A 13,503-nucleotide genomic window follows, 5' to 3' on the forward strand; every position below is an offset into this window, starting at 1 on the left:
TTTATGATTTCTATTTCTTTGTCAAACTTGTCATTTTGTTCACACATTATTTTCCTGATTTCATCAGGACACAAAAGCATAAACTCCAGGCAGCTCCATCAGCTTAGATCAATGTCTGTGATTATTGCAGAGATCTTCCATAGTCAAGGCTGTGTGTGTCCATGGCAGTGGTGAGGCCTATTTGGATCCTCTGTAGAAAAAGCTGTTCTGATCCTCCTCCTTTTCTTTCCCCATGGGTGAAAGTCATGGCCAAGGAAAACCTTCTTGGCACTGGGTTCCAGTATGTGGACACATATGTGGTGGCAATGGCAGCATTTCCAGGGTACAGGCACTGAGTGAGTGGCTGTGAAACCAAGTTCTGGCCATGTGCATTGTGTTACCAGGACAGAGGTGGAGAGTGGGGGCTCTAGCTTCAGAGAAGCACATCAGTGGAAGCACATCCTTCTCTACAGGTCTGCAGGGGCATGGACTTCAGAGATTTCTGTCAGCTGGGTCAGCTTTAGCAAAGTTTTTATGTGTCCTTGGTGGTGAAAGCTGTGGGTGTCCACATTGATAGTAAAGGCTGCTGAAGTCCTCCTGCTCTCTTTTCCCTCAATGAGGGTAGATCATGACCTAGAGTATCCCTCCTTAAATTGAACTGTGTCAGATGGATCAACATATGTAAAATGCTTTCTATGCTTTTCTAGCTCTGGTTTCTGTGTTCCAATGAGTTGCTGCAGTTTCTTGTACTCCAGAACTCTCCTAGTGTTATTTTCATTGGTAGGTTGTTGATTAATATATATATATATATATATTTTTTTTTTTTGGTGTGGGAGCATGATTATTTGGAGCTCCTAGTCTTCCATCTTGCTGATGTTGCTCTTGGAGTTTTCTCAATGTTGAGTTTTTAAAGTTTTCTATCAATCTTGTAATTTACAAATATTTGATCGTAGTCCGAGTCTTCTCTTTTCATTGTCTTAGCATAGTATTTTAAAGAGCAAAATATTGTAATTTTCATGAAGCCCAATTTATCTTTTTTTTTTTTATGGTTGTGCATTTCACATTATATCAGAAAAACAGTTTCTTAAACAAGTGGTGTTGGGAAAGCTGGACAGCTATATGTAAAACAATGAAATTAGAACACTCCCTCACACCATATACAAAAATAAATTCAAAATATTTTAAAAAGACATGGAAAAGAAATGGAAGACATGCCACCATAAAACTCCTGGAAGAGAACATAAGCAAAACATTATTTGACATAAATCATAGCAATATTTTCTGAGATTGGTCTCCTAAGGCAAAAGAAATAAAAGCAAAAATAAAGAAATGGGACCTAATTAAACTTAAAAGCTTTTGTGCAGCAAGGGAAATAATCAACAGAATGGAAAGACAACCTTCAGAATGGGAGAAAATATTTGCAAATGATGCAACCAACAAGGGATTAATATCCAAAATATAAAAAAGGCTCATACAACTCAATATCAAAAAGACAACAATCAAAAATGGGTAGAAACCTAAATATACATTTTTTTCCAAATAATTCCTGATGTTGAACAATTTCAATGTGCCTGTTGGGAATCTGGATATCTTCTTTGGAAAAATGTCTATTCAGTTATTTTGCCTATCTCTCCAAAGAAGACATACAGCTGCCCAACAGGCACATGAAATGATGCTCAGCATCACTAATGATTCGAGAAATGCAAATCAAAACCACAATGAGGTATCACCTAACAGCAGTCAGAATGGCTATCATCAAAAAGTTTTCAAATAATAAATGCTGGAGAGGGTGTGGAGAAAAGGAAACCCTCCTACACTGTTGGCGGGAATGGTACAGCCACTATGAAAAACAGTATGGAGGTTCCTTAAAAAAAGTAAAAATAGAGCTATCATGTGATCCAGCAATCCCACTCCTGGCATATACCTGGAGAGAACCATAATTCAAAAAGATACATACACCCCAATGTTCATAGCATAGCAGTATTATTTACAACATCAAAGACATAGAATTAATCAAAGTAAGTGTCTATCACAGATGAATGGATAAAGAAGATGTGGTATATATGCACAATAGAATGTTACTCAGCCTTAAAAAGAATGAGATATTACCATTTGCAGCAACAGAGATGGACCTAGAGAATATTATGCTTAGTGAAATAAGTCAGACAGAGAATGACAAATATTGTATGATATCACTTATATGTTGAATCTAAAAAATAATACAAGTGAATCTACATACAAAACAGAAACACATTCAGAGACATAGAAAAAAAAGTTCATGGTTACTAAAGTAGGGGAGTAGGGACAAATTAAGAATGAGCTACTATACATAAAATAGATAAGCAACAAAGATTTACTATATAGTACAGGGAACTTTACCCATTATCTTGTAATAACCTATAACAGATTATAATCGGCAAAAAAAAAAAAGAAAGTTTGAATCACTATGCTGTACACCTGAAGTTAAGACAATATTGTAAATCAACTATACTGCAATAAAATTTTAAAAAAATAAATTTAAAAACTCACCACAAAATCCAAGGTGTTGTAGTTTTTTTCCTAGAAATTTTTCTAAAATGGTTTAATTTGATATTTTACATTTAGATCTTTGATTTCCACTTAATTTTTTAAAAGATGTGATATATGTCTCAAAGTTTTTGTTTTTCCTTATGGACTTTCAACTGTTGGAGCAATTTTTATTGAAAAGGCTGTAATTTCCTCATTGAATTTCCTTTGCATCTTTGTCAAAAAACAGTTGATTATATATGTGAAATCTAATTCTCTTTCCTTTTATTTTTAACTTATTTAATTCATACTTACAGTGAGTTTCTTATAAATAGCATATAGTTAGCATTTTTTAAAATCAAATCTCAAATTTTCTGTCTTTTAGTATGTTTAAATATTCAAATTTAAAGTATTAAGTGAAATAATTAGATTAAAATCAATTGTCTTCCAAGGTGTTTTACTTTTGTTGTACTTGTTCATTTTCCTGCCTTCTCTAGATTTAATTGTGAATATTTTATAATTAAATTTTGTCTTTTCTATTGACTTCTATTTGTTTGTCTTTAAAAAACACATTTTTAGTCAATTTCCTTGGGTTTAAGTTATACATTTTTAGTAATCTCCAAATAACAGTATAAAATTTCACATGCATTATAAGGACTTCATAAGAGTATGTTCCCAATTCATCTCTCCCATGCCTTGTGCCATTCTTGTCATATATTTTATTTTTAAACATGCTCTAAGCACATAGAAAATTGCTGTTATTATTGCTGCACTCTAGTATCTCTTCAAGTAATTATATCGAATATTTCATCTTCATTTATTCCATTTACAATACTCTTGTTCTCTGAAGGTCCAAGTTTCTGACCTATATTACATTCTTTTTGGTTTGAAGAACTTCTTTTAATATGTTTGGTAAAATAGAGGTCTGTTGGCAAAGAATCATCTCTGTTTTTGTTTGTCTGAGAGTCTTTATATCCTCAGTGTTTGAAAGATCATCTATCTGGGTATAGAATCCTCAGTTGATTCTTTTTCTGTCAAAATTACTTTTTCTGGCTTGAATATATTTTGATAAGAAATATACTGTAATGTTAATCATTGTTCTGCTGTGTCTTTCTCCTCATGGGTGCTTTCAAGATTTTTCTTTATTTCTTTAATATTTAGCTGTTTTTCTTGCTTACTACTCTCTGTCTGAGCTTATTACATTTGCAGTTTGATATCTACCACTACCTTTGGAAAATCCGTAGTCATTACTTCTTAAAATATTTTCTCTGCTCCACTCTTTCATTCTGTAGCATCAGGAATTTCAATTTTGAGTGTGTTACATAGTTTTACATTGTCCCTCAGTTCTTTGATGTGTTTTCTGAATCCCTTTTAAACATTGGTGTTTTGGTTTGCATAATTTCTATTGCCCTATTTTCAAGTTCTCTGATTATTTCTATGGCTATGTTGAGTGTACTGTTGCACCCACTGAAGGTCATTTCTAATGTGCTGTCTTTTGTTTTTAGCATTTTCATTTGATTCTTTCTTATAGTTTCCATTTTTCTGAAGAAATGGCCTATCTTATCTTGCATATTGTTTAATTTTTCAATAGAATCTTTAACATATTAATTATAGTTATTTTAAATTTTTTGTCTGATTAATCCAACATGTGTGTCATATCTGATCTAGTTGTATGATTATTTTTTTTCTTCAGATTTTTGGTGTGCCTTGGTATACTTTGCATCTTTTATTGAAAATGAGACAGGAATGGAAGTAAACAAGCATTTAGTATAAAGATTTATATTACTAAGGCTAGAAGTTGGTCTGTGTTTAATGTTTCCTGTAGCTGTGTCAAAGACTTCAAATTCCTTTAGTGACCTTGTTTATTCTTTCACTCTTAACTTTAGGCTTCCTGAAGCACTTCTCCTCAAAAGAGTTTGTGTCCTGCAGCTCTTTCAGATGCAGTCGCTGTTATTATTCTAGATTCATGTTGGTGTGGTGGTAAGGTGTGAAGAATGGGGAGTATTCTATAATATTCCCATTAAATTTTAGTGTTTTTGTGACCTGTGTATTGGAAATGTGGTTTCACAAATATATTTCCAATAGTATAGGTATTCCTCTTACCCTGTGCTTCCTAGAGACTTCCCTGGTTACAGTGTTCCCAATCAATTTCCTTGAAGGCCTGACCCCCACTGACTCTACTTTTTCTATCCTTAAGTGAGACAGAAAGTCTAGAGGGTCTGGAGTGAGATAAATGCCCTTCCTCCAGCTGGTAGGACAAGTCTTTTAAAAAAAAATCCACCTACTCCCAAAAGTAGAGACTCTGAGCATATTTCACAATAGTTACTCTTCTCTTCCCCTTATTACTGGTAGCAGGAGCTTGATTACTTTGGCTCTTCTACTTTTTTCCACAACTACTGTTTATGAATACAGTTGAGAGTCAGAGTCTAATTTTGAGATTGAAACACTATCTTCACAAAGATTTTCTAAATTCTCTCTCACTCACAAGACAAGTGTATCTTCCCCAAACCTTCTGAAATGGTGTTGACTAACCTGGTTTAAACAAAGTTTCCTTCTGTTTACATTTGTACTTGTATAACTTCTATGAAGGCATGGATTTGAACTTGCTGCTATGTAATTGGAAAAAGAACCAGTGAGTAGAATATGAGAGAGGAAACTCCGTTTATTACATTAAGGTTTTACATAATTTACAAGTTTGATACCTCAAGGTTCAGGAAGGCATAATGATCACTTGATCACTTTCAGAAATCCTGAAAAATTCCAGTGACTGGAAGAAAGCAATACATTTGAATTTCTAAATAATGACCCAACAAGTAGACAGGTATAAAAGTTGGTTACATTTCTGAACTAATAGCTATTATCATAGGTGTTAACATAGTTCATAAGGGTGTTATAAGAATAGTAAGTGTGTTTCTAGGACTAACTTAATTTTTAAAGTATGTCAGATCATATTTAAAAATTTTCTAAAAATAAAAGTATGACTGAACTATTGGAACTTTAAGAAATGGTAGAAGAGTTCTAGTGAAACTTTACTGTAATTAAATAGAAGAGGCAGAAAGAAACTTCTCTGCAATGAAGACAGATATAAGAGAAGAGGAAAACTTGGAAATAAGTGAAAATACCACAGGACAAATTCAATAGTAATAGTGGTTGTGAATCAGCAACAAGCTATAGTCAATGTGGAAAGGCATAAAATTAGATAGGCCCTACAAGAGATACTAGGTATGAGTTAAACACATTGAATAAATGCAATTGGATTGTTAACTTATATAAATATAAATATGTAAATACATTTAAAATTTTAAAAACTATTAATAAGTATTAGGTCCTGCTAAAATGACATATTCTATGTTGTCTTTAAACCAAAGAAATGTGTGAAAAGCTGCAATTAATCTTGTTATTCCTTGTTAACATAAAGTAATTGAATGTGAAACTACAGATGAATAAAACATACCTGAATACTGACTAAACAAATTAGGAAATTAAGAAAAAGAATAGGAAATCTATCAGATTGAGAGGCTTGTACAGAACACAAAATGAAGATATCACTGGTCCATGTCTTCTGTTACAAAGAGAAAAAGAAATTTTACTTTTAGAAATTGTTTGTTATTGGTTTTTAAAAGGCTAAACAGTATGTAATTTAAACTGCCTAATACTTAGAATGATGTGGATGTTTATAAAGGCAGTTCTTCAACAATACAAACCATATCTGTATTTATTCTAAATTCCCATGTAAAACTATGTATATTATTAAAATATTTTGCCTTCAGAAACTCCGTTCACTTTCAGGACTCAAGGGAAACATGAGTCTGAGATGTCAACATCACATATACTATTTTTTCCCCATTGGACTATCTGCCAACTTCACTACACACATGCTAACGTGTAGCTGACCCAAGCTTACAAAATTTTTGTGCCAAAACATTTATGAGTTCCAGCAAGTAATAAGAGGTTTTACTTAGATCATTGTACAGAGCTAAATAAAAGCTGACAAGATTACTTTTCCTTATAGGAGACATCTTTCATTTTTAGTGTTTTTCAGTTTGCCCCTGACATTGAATTATAAAACTTAGTTATGCCACAATAATTTACTAAGCTGAAACAGAAGAATTCTGTAATATGGGGAAGAAATAGTGTTTTGCATTATATTGAAGTACATCTGTTCTTGTTGGGTTATTGATCTTGACAATGGCAGAAGGGATCGTTATAAAATAAGAAGAAGGAACAAGAAGAAACACATGGCCAGAGAAAGAGCACAGGTAAATATGTATTGCTTTTGAAGACAACTCCTAGTACTTTCTTAGGCTTATTATTTAATATAATAAGGAGGAGTATAATTAATGGAGGAGTATATTATGACAGTTCATGTTTGTTTAAACAATGCATTTACTCAAAGGAGCAACAAAGTCAACTGAAAGAGTTCTCAAAGCAAAAGCTAGAATGGTATAAGCAACAAAATATGCAGTGTTAATTTACAATCTACCAAATAAAATACATATCCATGTCATAAAATATAAATGAATGAATAATTTAGTAAATAGAGGAGGAAAGATAAATGTTCTTTGTAGAAGAATCTGAAATAATTTATGTAGATACTCTGCCCTCCAGTAGGGAGAGCATAACTCTCCACTTCTTAACTGTAGGCTGAACAAAGTGACTTGGCTCAAAGATTACAGAATGGAAAGGAGGAAGGCAGACTAACTTTACGTTGAGGAAACCTGACAGACACTACCTCAGCCAGGTGATTAAGATCAACATTAACTGTCATGAACAATATTGATAGCGTGTATCCTTGACATGATGGAATAAAAATGGTAATTTACCTCTGTGATCTTCCTTCTCTGAATCCATAACACCAGTTTTATCATGAGGAAAACATGAGACAAATTCCAATAGTGGGGCATTCTGCAAAATGCCTGGCCAGTATTCCTCAAAACAGTAAAGGTCATCAAATACAAGGAAAGTCTGAGAAACTGTCAGTCAAGAGGACCTTAAGGAAACATAACTATTTGTAATGTGGTATACTGGATGGGATCCTAGAAGAGAATAAAGACTTTAGGTAAAACAAAAGAAAATTTGAATACAGAGGTGTCTAAGATGGCAGCATAGGAAGATTTTAAGCTCATCCATTTCCATGAACACACCAAATCTACACCTACACGTAGAGCAATTCCTTTTGAAGGGAACATGAGGTTTGATTGAACAGCTACTGAACGTAGAAAGATCATACATAAATGAGTAGGAAAGACAGAGAAACCCCAACAAGGCAGCCTCAGTCAAGGTGCTCTCCAGAGATGGCTTCTGGCCTGGGCCACTCTAGCCCCAGAGAAGTAACAATATGATTTTAGGTGGGGGCAGACCACACCAGAAAAACCAATGATATGATTTAGTATGGAGGCTTTAAGTCATCCAGCATCAGTTGACTTGGAGACTACGATCAGCTACATGGGCAATCAATGAATCAATCATACTTATGTAACTGGTGTCCCAATAAAAGCTCTGAACACCATGGCTTGATTGAGCTTCCCTAGTTGACAATACTCCATAGATCTTGTTGATTCATACCAAAAAAGAAATGTGTCCTGACTTCACAGGATGAGGACTAGAAAAGCTCTGTATTTGGTATTTCCCTGGACCCCTATGTACTTCTCTGGGTTGATTTTATGAATCTATTCCTTGTAATAAACCATAACCATGAATATAATAGCTTTTAGTATGTTCTGTGAGTCCTTCTAGAAAATTATCAATATTGAGGCTGGCTTTGAGAGCCCCTTGAACTTGCAGTTGGTGTCAATTGGGGTGGTCTTTTGTGGGGAGTGCTCCTCTAACTTAAAGCTGATTAACTCCTGGCAGTGGGACTATCACAAAATATTGGGTTGGCCATAAAGTTCAGTCAGGTTTTTCCATAAGCTCTTACGAAAACCCAGAACGAACTTTTTGGCCAACCCAATAGAATGATTAGGTGTTTAGCAATCTGGATGCCTTGATTTATGTGGTAGTCTGTTTACAAATTTTTCTTGTAAAATGATTAGAATTTCAAAAAAACAAACAAAATACCTCTCCAATGAGATCATGATGCCATTCCTAGAAGTAGGTGAGATGCATACTTCTCAATACTATTAGTAAATACTACAGCAACCCAAAGGCAATAATAGTCCACACTTCTTCTTTTCCCCTGGGTCATACTAATGTTAGGAAAACAGTAGTAGTTAGTCATGAGGTTTCTGTAGATAAGAAAGATTATATACATCTTCAGCTCTTAAGTGCTATGTCACCTTTTAACCTGAATGTTAAAAACTGTTTTTGTTTTATCTGATGAAGAATGTTTTTTACTGTTCCTATAAAAACAGTAAGTGGCATAGACAGACTTTTGCTATTGATTCATTTTCAGAGTTTTGGGCTGGATTTTAAGATTAAGATTCTCAAAGTTCATATTTTTGTAAATATGAACTGTTTTGTAAATAAGTTCATTTGTATCATGTTTTAGATTCCAAATATAAGTGATATCATATGATATTTGTCTTTCTCTTTCTGACCTACTTCCCTTAGTATGATAATCTCTACGTCTATCCATGTTGCTGCATATGGCATTATTTCATTCTTTTAATGACTGAGTAGTATTCCATTGTGTGTGTGTGCGTGTGTGTGTATATATATATAAGTATATATATATATCTCACATCTTCTTTATCCATTCACCTGTCAATGGACATTGGACATTTAGATGGTTTCCATATCTTGGACATAGTTCTTGTTAATAGTGCTGCTATGAATGTTGAAGTGAATGTATCTTTTCAATTTAGAGTTTTCTAGGATATATGCCCAGGAGTGGGATTACTGGATCATATGGTAACACTTGTTTTTTGTTTTTTAAGGGACCTCCATACTCTTTCCCATAGTGTCTGCACCAATTTACATTCCCACAAATAGTGTAGGAGGGCATCCTTTTCTCCATACCCTCTCCAGTATTTGTTGTTTGTAGACGTTTTAATGATGGCTATTCTAACCGGTGTGAGGTGATATCTCACTGTAGTTTTGATGTGCATTTCTCTAATAATTAGTAGTGTTGAGCATCTTTTCATGTGCCTATTGGCCATCTGCATGTCTTCTTTGGAGAAATGGCTATTTAGATCGTCTGCCCATTTTTTGATTGGATTGTTTGTTTTTTTGATATTGATTTGTGTGAGCTGTTTGTATATTTTGGAAATTAAGTCCTTGTTGCTCATATTATTTGCAAATAATTTCTCCTAGTCTGTAGGTTTTTTTTTCAATTTCTTTACAGTTTCCTTTGCTGTGAAAAAGCTTTTATGTTTGATTAGGTCCAATTTTTTAATTTTTGCTTTTATTTCTATTGCCTTGGGAGACTGACCTAAGAAAACATTACTAAAGTATATGTCAGAGAATATTTTGCTTATATTCTCTTCTATGAGTTTTATGGTGTCATGTCTTATTTTTACGTCTTTAAGCCATTTTGAGTTTATTTTTGTGTACAGTATGAGAGTGTTCTAACTTCATTTACTTACATGCAGCTGTCCATCTTTCCCAACAACACTTGCTGAAGAGACTGTCTTTTCTCCATTGCATATTCTTGCCTCCTCTGTGGAAGATTAATTGACCATAGGTGTGTGGTTTTATTTCTGGGCTCTATATTTTGTTCCACTGATCCATATGTCTGTTTTTGTGTCAATACAACACTGTTTTGATTAGTGTAGCTTTGTAGTATTGTCTGAGGTCTGGGAGGTCTCTAGCTTTGTCCTTTTTCCTCAGGATTGCTTTGGGAATTCTGGGTCATTATGATTCCATACACATTTTAGGATTATTTGCTCTAGTTTTGTGAAAAACGTCATGGATAGTTTGATAGGGATCACATTAAATTTGTAGATTACTTTGGGTAGTATGGCCATTTTAAATAATATTAAGTCTTCCAATCCAAAAGCATGGGATATCTTTCTATTTCTCTGAATCGTCTTCACTTTACTTTAGCAATGTTTTATAGTTCTCAGCACATATGTCTTTCACTTCCTTGGCGAGGTTTATTCCTAAGTATGTTACTTTTTTGGATGCAATTTTAAAATCCAAAATGTTTCACATGCACTTGAAAAGGCCATATATTCTGTTTTCTTTTTTTCCCCCGTTGGATGGAATATCCTGAAAATATCAATTAAGTCTAACTGTTCTATTGTGTCACTTAAGATCTCTGTTACCTTATTGATTCTATGTATGGAAGATCTGTCCATTAATGTCACTGAGGTGTTAAAAGCTCCTACTTTATTGCATTCCTGTCAATTTCTCCTTTTATGTCCTTTAGTATTTGTTTTATGTATTTAGGTGTTCCTATATTTAGTGCATATATGTCAACAGGTGTAATATCCTCTTTTTGCATTGATCCTTTTATAATTATATAGCGTTCTTCTTTATTTTGCTTTATGGTCTTTATTTTAAAGTCAATTTTGTTTGATATGAGTATTGTTACCCCCATTTTGTATCATTTCCATTTGTATGAAATATCTTTTTCCATCCCCTCAGTTTCAATCTGTGTGTGTCCTTGTCCCTAAAGTGGGTCTGTTGTAGGCAGCACATTGTAGGCTCTTGTTTTATTATTCAATCTGCCACTCTGTGTTCTTTTATTGAAACATTTAGTTCATTGCCATTTAAGGTAATTATTGATAGATATGTATTTATTCCCACTTTAAACCTCGTTTTCCAGTTGATTCTGTATTTCTTCTTCGTTTCTTTCTGTATTTTTCTATTGTGGTTTGATGGTTTTATTTTGTGTTATGCTTATATTCTCTTCTTTCTGGTTTTTGTGAATCTATAGCATATTTTTGATTCGTGGTTACCCTGTTTTTCAAGTTTGTAAACTCATTACTATATCTACTTGCTTTAGACTGGTAGTTATATAGGCTAAAACACATTCTAAAATAAAATGTATATTTTATTATTCCTCTCCCCCACATTTTATGATTTTGATGTTCTCTTTTACATATTCATGTTTATCCCTTTGCTGTTCATTGTAGTTATAATTGCTTTCATAAAATTTAAAAAAAAATAATATGCATACTGGCTTATCTAAGTGATTTACTTTCTAATTTAATTTTGCTTCTTCCTCTATATTCTTGCTTTTCTATTTAGAGAAAACCTTTCAATATTTTTTAGGATAGGTTTAGTATTGCTGTATTCTTTTACTTTTTGCTTATCTGAGAAACTTTTTGTCTCTCTTTTTATTCTAAGTGATAATCTTGCTAGGTAGAACATCCTAGGTTGCAGTGTTTTCCCTTTCAGGACTTTGAATATATCTTGCCATTCCCTTCTAGCCTGCAATGTTTCTGTAGATAAATTGGTTGATAGCCTTTTGTGGGTTCCCTTGTAATTAACTCTTTGTTTTTCTCTGGCTGCCTTTAGAATCCTCTCTTTAACTTTTGCCATTTTAATTATGTCTTAGTGTAGGTCTGTTTTGGTTCATCTTGTTTGGGACCCTCTGTGCTTCTTGTACCTGGATATCTGTTTCCTTCTTTAGGTTTGGGAAGTTTTCAGCCATAATTTCTTTAAATACATTTTTGGTCCTCTTTTCTCTTTCTTCTCCTTCTGGGATTCCTATTATGCATAGATTGATGTATTTTATATTATCCTGTAGGTCTCATATATTGCTTTCATTCTGTTTTTATTTGTCTTTCTGTCTGTTGTTCTGATTTGGTGATTTCCATTATTCTATCTTCCAGATCACTTATTTGTTCTTCTGCATTATTCATTTGCTATATGTTGCCTTTAGCTCAGCTTTCATCTCAGCAAATGAGTTTTCTAATTTTTCTTTTCTAGTTCCTTTTTACAGTAATCCGCATTTCTGTTGGTAGCTTTTCTTAAGTCCTTCAGTATATTTATTACCTCCTTTCTGAACCCAGGGTCCAGTAGACTGGATGGGTTTGTTTCATTGTTTGTTCTTTCAGGGGAATTCTCTTGATATTTTAGTGGGGAGTAGTTACTCTGCTACTTCATTTTACTTATGTTTCTCTGATTCTAGGAGAAACAGTGATCTACTGTGGTTTTGAAGGGATGTTTTTTATGTTGAAGCACCCCTGTGCAACCTGTGAGAGTCTAATATTTTTGGTGTGAGGGCTGTTTTTAGTGTGGATGCTTGCCATATCTTTCCTTCATGTGTGCTGTCCTTTATTTTCTTGATAGAGTGTGTGACTGGTGTCATGGTGACCAGAGACTGCACTGGATGTTGAATGGGGCCTCCTCTTTTCTCTGTGGTTGTCACAGCACTGTTGGAGGCAGGGTCTGCTCCCCAATTATTGGAGGAGAATCCTCCATATCCATTTCTGAGCTGCAGTGTGAAGTAGGCAGGACTGGAGCAATCCTGCTGGGAGAGGAGCTACTGAGTATTCATCTGCAGGAGCTGTCCACCAGGAAATGTGCTCTGTGGTGTCACACATTACCCATTGTGCAGACTTACAAGGTACACTGTTGTTAACTCTGCCTTTGTCCCTGCGTCAACAGTGGGAATGCAGGCAATCAGCCTGGGTGTCCCTCAGGCTCTGTGCTCCTAAAGCCACCAGTGCAGATCTGCCAAAGTCAGGCACTGGGACTGGTGTAGTCATACACCTGTATCCACTTTGGGAGCTGTTGAATCAATGCAGACCCCAGCCCTGTCATCATGTGAACACCTAAAGAGCCCACAGCTGCTAACAACCAACCTGCCCAGCCACAGGAGCACTATTAATCTGCTCAGGTGTCCTGCAGGTGCTGGGCTTACAAAGCCACCAGCAGTGGAGTAAATCAGTGGGTGGCACAGCCACTGGGACAAGGATCAGATTTCAGCACCACCTCCACATGTGGGAAACCTATGGTGCTTGCACACTCCCAATTCTCATAGAGGTGGAGCTGCACTTGCCATGAGCACCCCAAGAATGAAGTTACTATGGCAGATCCATGCCCCTCCCTTTGTGTGGGCATTAACAATGGGGCTTCTATGGCAGACTTGGGCTCCATCCTGCATACACCCTTTAGTTGCAACTTGGA

The sequence above is a fragment of the Eubalaena glacialis genome, chromosome 17, assembly GCF_028564815.1.
Source record: "Eubalaena glacialis isolate mEubGla1 chromosome 17, mEubGla1.1.hap2.+ XY, whole genome shotgun sequence".
Taxonomy (NCBI): domain Eukaryota; kingdom Metazoa; phylum Chordata; class Mammalia; order Artiodactyla; family Balaenidae; genus Eubalaena; species Eubalaena glacialis.